Genomic DNA, 8,978 nt, shown 5'->3' with positions numbered 1-8,978 from the left:
CCCGGCATGCTCCGCGGCGGAGCGGAGCGCGACGGCTTCGGTTTTCTCGGCCAGGGGCCCGCGTAGGGGACTCTTACCCAACGTGCTCTGGGCTTCATTTACATGTCTCACCCGACAGGTGAGGGTCACAGGTCTGTCGCCGCAAGGCACAACCTGTCAATCGACACACCAGACTTAACTCCTCCCGGCTTGTTCAGACGTGCCCACCAACGTCCCTAAAGCGTAGGAGGCAGATAGGAAGGCACGTGGTGTAGTCACCCTAAGTAGAAGAGGTGGGAGGCTCCCAGCCTTTATAAGGGCTGTGGCCGGCCATGGTAGCGTGCTCGCTTCGGCAGCACATATACTAAAATTGGAACGATACAGAGAAGATTAGCATGGCCCCTGCGCAAGGATGACACGCAAATTCGTGAAGCGTTCCATATTTTGCTCAGTCCACAGGCAAAGCTCAAGAACCTCCCGTTCAAGATCCCTAGGTCACCTTCCCATCTGCACGCTTCATTCCTGCAGCTCCATCCGGTGGAGACTCTCACGGGCCACGGTTTGGCCAGCACAACTTTCTTCCTCCCTCCGTCCTTCCTCCCCTTCTCCCCTTGCTTCCCGCCTCTTACGTTGCCCAAGGCTGGCTCTCTACCACTTGAGCCACAGCGCCGCTCCCGGCTTTTGGTGGGTGCATTGGAGAGAAGAGTCGCACGGGGACTTTCCTGCCCGGCTTCAAGCCGCGATCCTCAGATCTACGCCTCCAGAGTAGCACGGATGGCGGGCGACTTTCCTAAGATGGAAAAGGAGATCGATCTTACGGGACCTCCTGGAACCCAGCAAAATATGGAACGCTTCACGAATTTGCGTGTCATCCTTGCGCAGGGGCCATGCTAATCTTCTCTGTATCGTTCCAATTTTAGTATATGTGCTGCCGAAGCGAGCACGTTACGGTACTTCGACACAGGCCTATATAAGGTGTCAATAACCCTCCCCCTCTTCTACTCAGGGTGACTAAGCCACCCGCCTCTGTATCTATTTCAGATAGTTTAGGAAACATTGTGAGACCTTCCTGACGACACCAGTAGGTGTGGTGTCTGGGGTGCCGATCGATAGGTCCTGCCTGTGAAGTTTACCTATCGATCGGGTGGTGTATGCAAATGAAGCCCGGAGCACGTTGGGTACGGGGCCCGAGCAGGCTGAGGGCTCCAGGCTCCGCCGCGGAGCATGCCGGGACGGCGGGCTCGCGCCTCCAGTCGCTGGCTCTGGAACCTGATGAGACTCCCGGCCCTGCCCCGGCTGCCGCTGCGCCCCGAGGACCTGTGTGCGGCGCGGCGTTCCCGCGCTCAGAACGTCTGTGATGAGCGTAGAGAAGAGCCATCACGTCGTCATTACGTCATGTAGAAGAATTAGCGTAACTCTCCCATGTCACGTCATTCTACGATGGCATTTAAGAACCCAAACAAGGCCTCACGTTGCACTTAGGACGGTGACTCTTAGGTCTCTATTGTCCCCCGCCGGCCCGACCTCTGCGTGTGAGCCAGTTACTCCTTATGTTGTCATTTAATTTATTATTCCCTTCATTCCTTGAAAATTTATCCTTGGGTGTTAGGGATTGGGTTTTGGAAATTATATATAGAATATATGTAATATCATATATAATATATGTATGACATATACATATATAATATATAATATATTATGTATATCATACATACATATATAATATACTATATACTATATAATATATGATATATATCATATATACATAATATCATATATATATATGAAAGAGAGAGAGCGCCAAATTAATAAATTACTTCATGCACCCCTTACTAGTGGGGTAACTTTGATTAGGTGTTAAGGGTTAGAGCTTCTGGTTATTTACATATATATATATTTAATGCATATATTACTGGCAGGAGGTACTTCCCCTCACATTTTAACGGTAGACGTGTAACGTATAGATGTCAAGAGGATGGTGACAAACTCTGACCTTGAGTTCTATGGCATCAGCCTGACCCCTATCTTAATAAAAGCTTCACTTAGCCTTAGCCAGGTGCTGGTTGCTCACGTCTGTAATCCTAACTACTCAGGAGGCTGGGATCTGAGGACTGCAGTTGGAAGTCAGTCTGGGTAGTAAAGCCTCCATGAGACTTTATCTCCAATAAAACGTTCAAAAATCTGGAAGTGGAGTTGTGGCTCAAACTGGTAGAGTGCTAGCCTTGAGTGAAAGAGCTGAGGGACAGCCCCCAGGCCTTGAGTTCAAGCCTTACAACAGAAAAAAAAAAAAAATGCTTCCAGGAACCCAGGGGCAATGACTCCCATTTGTAATCTCAGCTACTCCGGAGGTTGAGATCTAAGGAATGTAGTTCAAAGCCAAGTTGGGAAGAAAAGTACTACAACCCTTATGTCCAATTAACCAGCAAAAACCTGGAAATACAGCTGTGGCTCCATGGTAGAGTTACTAACCTTGAATTCAACCCCCAGGAGACCAGCATTCCCCTCCCCCCAATTTTCCAGAAGTCTTTGACTCAGTGGTTTTAGAATATAATAATGAACGTTGTCCAGGTAGAGGTTCTAATAGTGTGTTTTAACTCTTGGTTTATGACTTTCAAGAAGATAATCCTTAAGACCTCTGTATTCCATGTCAAAGAATTAAGAGGATAGGATGAAGAAAAAACAAGAGGAATTAATGTTGCATCCCTGGATCTTTTCATCCTGCAACCAGATGCTTTTCATAATGTGGTCACTTAAGTTAACAAATTATCTTTCTTATTAAGGCAACTGTGAAGTTGTGTGCAAGTCTTTTCACTGTAGAGGAGACTCTTCTGAAATCTGATCAGGTTATCATTGAGAGCCAGACCAGGTGGCCAGAGGAAGAGGGCTTCTAGGTCACATCCCTTTGACTCTGCTGTTCTTTTTTTTTTTTTTTGCTGGTCATGGGGGCCTGAACTCTGGGCCTGGGTGCTGTCCCTCAGCTCTTCAGCTCAAGGCTAGCGCTCTACCACTGGAGCCACAGCGCCACTTCTGGCTTTTTTCTGTTTATGTGGTGCTGAGGAATGGAACCCAGGGCTTCATGCTTGCAAGGCATGCACTCTACCGCTGAGCTACCTTCCCAGCCCCGACTCTGCTGTTCTTAAACTTTTTTTTTTATTGTGAAAATACTGTACAGAGGGGTTACAATTACATGGGCAAGATAATGAGTACATTTCTTATCAAGCATTGTGGCCTCCTCCTTTGTTTCCTCTTCCCATCCCTTCCCATCTTCCTTCTTAAACTTTTTGTAGACTCTTGTGAATAAGCAAAAGTAGCTTCTCCTCTCCTTCGCACTCATCTCAGTTTGAAGGTAGGGTTTTTGAATATTTTCTGCATGTCAATGAAGTTGTATGTGTCTTAAGAGCCTCATTCATTAGAACACTGTGCCAGGGCCATTCAAACTTAACATTTTGGGTTTTGTTACTCTATTCTCTCCTATCTGTTACACAGGTGTCTTTTTTTCAAATTCTCCTCTGCAGTTATTTCCTCCTGTTTTTCTTTTCCCATGTTGCACCTTTCCCATTCATAGTTCATATCACACTAACTGAACATGTTTATCCAGTTTCTGTTAGGCCTTTATTATCCTATATCAGACTCATATCTTTATGTATTTGCAACAGCTAAACTATACTGGCTTCTGTTACACTCAGAAATATTTAAAATTCTTTATTTGCATTTTGACAAAACAATTATTTTTACTTTGGTTAAATATATGAGAATTTGCAATCTCTTAAGAAGGAAATACAGTACTACTTCTTTTATTTTATGCTTCTCCTGGGGCTGGAACTCAGTACCTTGGCTTTTTTGCTCCAGGCTAATGATACATCTCTTGAGCCACAGCTCCATTAACAGCTTTTTTAAAAAGTTAATTTTATTGTCAAGGTGATGTACAGAGGGGTTATAGTTACATAGGTAATGGAATGATAACATTTCTTGTCGAACATTGTTATCCCTCTCATTTCTCTCCCACTTTCCCTGCTCCCAACTCCTTCCCCAAGTTGTAAAGTTCATTTCCAACATAGTGTCTTGTGAGTATCCCTTGTGAGTATCCCTGTGGCATTGGTTCACAATTTGTCCTTTGGCCAGTTTCATAATCTTGGTTGTTGTGAAGAGATCTTTGATAAACATGCACAAGCAAGTATATTTTTTGTATATTGATTTACACTCCTTTAGATATATTTCCAAGGGTGGTATGGTGGGGTCATATGTGGGTATCTGTACATGTGTATATACATGCATAAATATACACGCATGTATATATGCACACAAGGATATATGGGTCTATATGTACATACATAGACATGTGTATACGTACACATCTATTTGTACACATATACAAATAGATGTGTATATATGTGTATGTATATGTGAGGGGGAGGGAGCTGCCATTTTTATTTCTATCATGGTTGCATGAGTTTACTTTCCCACCAGCAATTTCCTTTTCTCTGCATCCTCACCAGCATTTATTATTTATTACCTTTCTTTCTAGTAGTAGGGCTTGAAATTAATGAGGGCATTGCATTCACTCAGCTTGGTTTGCTCATTGCTGACGCTCTATCACTTAAAACATGTTTCTTGATGGATTTGTTGACTTCTTCTAAGAACTGTGTTTAATTCATTTGCTCATTCATTAATTCAATGGTTGTTTGAATTGTCTATTCTAGATATTAATTATTCATCTGTTTAATAACTGGAAAATATTTCTCCCATTCGGTGGGTTAAGTCTTGGTTGTGGTGTTTCTTTTGCTAAGTTGAAACTTTTTTGATGCAGTTGCATTTGTCAATTATAGCTCTTATTTTCTGGGCATTAGAGGTTCTATTCAGAAAAATTACCTTGACTATGTGTTCCAGAGTTTTCCTGTACTACTTTCAAAGTTTCAGATCTTATGTTAAGATTTTTGATCCATTTGGAGCTGATGTTTGGTACAGAGTGAGAGGAATTTAGTTTCAATCTCTTAATGCTAACTAAAATTCCTAGAAAACTAAATTTGTATGGGCCTTGACATCATAGAGGTTATCAAACCCCTTGTAAAACAGATTCTATGGTGGTTGGTGATCCATTTAAACCACAGAAATCAAATGTAGATATGTAGATGCTATTGGTATTGTGGAAGGCGATGTAGTAATTACACATAAGAAGTAGGGAGCAGAGTGTGTGCATTACTGCCTTTAGAGAATAGAATGGGGGAATTTGTAGGTAGATTATAGACTCTAGGTTGCGAAAGTAATCTCAGAAGGTTTTCATGTGGCAACTAGGGTGCTAAGAAACTGGATTCTAGAAAATGTTCCTACAAAGTGCTCATGGTATAGTCCACATCCGTTTTTCTTCTTCTACTTTGCTACCGGTCTTCCTTCTTCTTCTACCATTTTACCACTTGTTTACAGTTATAAGCTGCCTAAAAGATCCTGCATCTACCTCCTCTAAGATCTTTCCCTCCTACTGGGAAAGATAAATAATATGCTGTACTTTGTATATTTTACCTGTATCATCTTATCTCATAATACCAGCAATTCTATGATATAGTATTATGAGAGATCTTTCAAAAATCTCTAAGGATGTTTCCAGAATACTAGCAAATTATGATCTTTTTTTTTTTTTTTTTTTTTTTTTGGTCAGTTGTGGAACCTGCACTCTGGGCCTGGGTGCCGTCCCTTAGCTCTTCAGCTCAAGGCTAGCACCTACCACTTGAGCCACAGCACCACTTCCAGCTTTTTCTGCTTATGTGGTGCTGAGGAATCGAACCCAGGGCCTCAGGCATGCAAGGCAAGCGCTTTACCACTGAGCCACCTTCCCAGCCCTAGTAATATCAATATCTTTCTAGGCAAGCCTAATGAACATTCCTTGCCAAGGAGAACTGGGGGATGAAACTGTTGAATCCATTAAACATGCACTAGCTCAGGTGAGTCATGGAAGGCTTAAGAGCAATTGCTTTCTCAATGGTGTACCTGGCTAATATATAGTAAGCTTGGTTCTTCAAACCTTGTTTTTCTATCTTCAAATGGAATATTAGATATGAGGTGTTTTGCTATGCTGAGAGCCCATAGTCAGTGTGAGCAGAGACAGTTTTCATATACTGTTATCCTAGTGGAGTCCTATATTCTAAAGCATCAGATTCAGGGCAAGATAGAAGCAGTCAAGAGAGTCTTAAGATTCTGTTTGATGGAAGGGAAAGGGGGGGGGGCAATATCCAGAACATGCCTCCCTCTACAATTTAACTTTCTCCTAATAGGCTCCATCTTTTAAAGGTCCCACCATCTCCCAATAACACCACAGGCTGGTGACCAAGCCTTTGGCCCATGGGTCTTTGGAGGTATTCAGGAGCCACAGTATAGCAAAGACTTCATGCAATGCCTTCCATGACTTATGAACAAGCACGCAGAAAACTATAGGCTAAGGAAGGGTCGCATCACAGGCTGATAGACAAGCACAGAGAAAGGTTCCAATACCTGAGGGAATGCAGGAAATCCTCTAGAATGAAATGACAGTCAAATGAATCACCGCACACCAAATCTGAAACCGGGAAAGTCAGTGCAGAAGTTTTCATACAACCTCAGGCACGGGCAGATCCACGTGGCTTGCTGCGCCCATCAGCAGTCCATAATCCGAACTGTATTTGCGCATGCTCCAAATGAAGCCAACGTATGAAACAACATGAGCGGGGTTCCAGTGACAGCATCGTTACTCAGACCAGACTTTCTCCCCACCCCAGGCCTACTCTTCCAAAAGTATACAAACCAAAAAATTTTAAGAACAAAATCTAAACACATCTTCAAAGAAACTAGAAAACTGTAGCTTCTTAGTGATAACTATGAATTGCCAAAAACAATGACGATCCTGCAGAAGTTGTGAAGGAGTTAAAGAGTAGACTCAGAGAGTGGAGCTTGGGGAGAGCTGTATCAGCTACTACAGGCATCAGGAAAAAAGCATAATGTTTAAAAGTGAAAGACCCAGAGAAGAAGATTGTGGGACCCCCACTGGAAGAAGGGGCAAATCTAATCAAGGTACATTGTGTAAATACATGGGCACATGCATGAGACCCCCTGTATAACTAATATTAATAAAAAATAAAGTTCCCATCTGAAACTTAAAAAAAAAAAAAAAAAGATTCTGTTTGGCATGTTAGAAGAGAGCTAGTAGTATGTAGGCATTATGAATGGAATTAACCATTTTTCTTGATGGGCTGATGGGAGAAAGGAGTTTTCCCTGACCAAATGAGCCTTCCAGAGCCTCAGTGATAGGAGGAGCTATAGCAAACAAATTCTTAATTGCACAGATGAGAAATTGAGGCTCTAAAGATTTGCTAAAGCTACACAGCTAGGAGCAGAGTAGGAATCTAGTCACTCCCTTCAGTTAGTCATACAATTAAACTTATTTACTTATTTATTTATTATTGTGCCAGTCTCGGGGCTTGAACTCAGGGCCTGGGTGCTGTCCTTAAGCTTTATGCTCAAGATTAGTATTCTGCCATTTGAGCCACAGTTCCACCTCTGGCTTTTGTGGTTGTTAATTGGAGGTAAGAGTTTCACAGACTTTCCTACCTGGGCTGGCTTTGAATTGTGATCCTCAGATCTCAGCCTCCTGAATAGCTAGAATATCAGGCATGAGCAACTGTTGCCTGACTGTAGTTGAACTTATTTTTAAGGCTCCTAATTCAGTCTTGTATCAAATGTGGACTTAATAGGAGAAGCCTATAGATCTATTAAATCCTTTATTAGCAATTAGGCCAGATAATCACAAGTTTATATACTAGATAATAAACTTCCAGTTATGGTCTGAGAGAAAAGTTAAAAATGCTTTACATAAATATACAAAATATGAAAAGATTACAATCTCACTCTAATGACAAATTCAGTTCTTTCTAATGTTCTTTTCTTTTTCCTACTTCATTTTTGTGATGACTTTGGGTTTCCTGGCATGAATGATATTTGTGAGGAGCAAAATAGAATTTTCTTTGGTGTCCTGCTAATGTAAACTCTATGCTAAATGGAAATAGATAAAAGTTTTAGGAATAAATCAGACTGCTTACATAAAAACAGGCACATAATTCACTCCTTTCTTTGATATGAGGTATTTTGCTGTGCTAAGAGCTCATAGCTAGTGTGTAGCCAGGCTTTGTGAGCAGAGACAGTTTTCATTTACTATTTCCCTAGAGGAATTCCATATTCCAAAGCATCAAATTCAGGGAATGAAAAATCTATAGGTCTAAAAATCAATCTCCTTTTGTATATGTGGGACCTTTTCAAATTATTTGTTTTTCTTTTTTAAAAAATTGTAGTAAAATAGGGGCTTCTTCTGTTCTTTCTCTTCATTATTATTTGTTCTTTTATTCTTTGGTAACATGATGAAAGAGGCGGAAGGTCTGCCAGGCCATTAGTCTACTGAAGTCCTACTATGAAAGGTGTCAAGTATTAATAATGATGCAAAGATGATATAGGTGGTGTCCTTCTGAGACTCTGAAGGACTAGAAAGCTTATTGGAACTTCCCTTCCTTAGAGATAAAGCCATGGCACTTTAGAAAAAAACATGAGTAGAAGAAATAATGGAGACATGGAAGACTAGAGAGAAAAGGACTTCCCAAACCAGATCCCAAACAAGTTTTGCCAGGAATGAGGAATCACTTGATGAGGAAGGTACAGGGGCCCATGTACATTTGTGATACTTATATCAGTAAAAGCTATTGTTTTGGAAATACTAAAGGCAAAATACAATTTGACATCAAAACTGATATTTCTTTTCAAGTGAAAGGTGCCATTACTGATTATGCTGATGCAAAGTTGCCAAACTATCAGGAAAATCTGGATTATAGTCACATGCTAAACCCATATATTCTCTGACTAATTAGTCTGAAAAGGTTTATTAGTTCACTGGTTCAAAATACAGTTGTGTTTTTTTTTTTATTTTTTTTCTTTGGGTCCAGTCGTGGGGCCTGAACTCTGGGCCTGGGCGCTGTCCCTCAGCTCTT

The 8,978-nt window shown here is 41.5% G+C and overlaps 2 non-coding genes across 2 annotated transcripts; one reads left to right on the top strand and one right to left on the bottom strand.

Moving 5' to 3' along the window:
• Positions 1–319: 319 nt before the first annotated feature.
• LOC122106141 lies at positions 320–426 on the top strand. The gene has a single exon (XR_006147127.1). It is a non-coding gene; the product is annotated as a U6 spliceosomal RNA (small nuclear RNA).
• A 390-nt stretch (positions 427–816) lies between these two features.
• On the bottom strand, positions 817–923 carry LOC122106140. The gene has a single exon (XR_006147126.1). It is a non-coding gene; the product is annotated as a U6 spliceosomal RNA (small nuclear RNA).
• Between the last annotated feature and the right edge of the window lie 8,055 nt (positions 924–8,978).

The sequence above is a fragment of the Dipodomys spectabilis genome, unplaced genomic scaffold, assembly GCF_019054845.1.
Source record: "Dipodomys spectabilis isolate Male_0828 unplaced genomic scaffold, ASM1905484v1 ptg000038l, whole genome shotgun sequence".
Taxonomy (NCBI): domain Eukaryota; kingdom Metazoa; phylum Chordata; class Mammalia; order Rodentia; family Heteromyidae; genus Dipodomys; species Dipodomys spectabilis.
The sequence above is the reverse complement of the archived record's forward strand: the minus strand, read 5'-3'. Positions and strand labels throughout refer to the sequence as shown.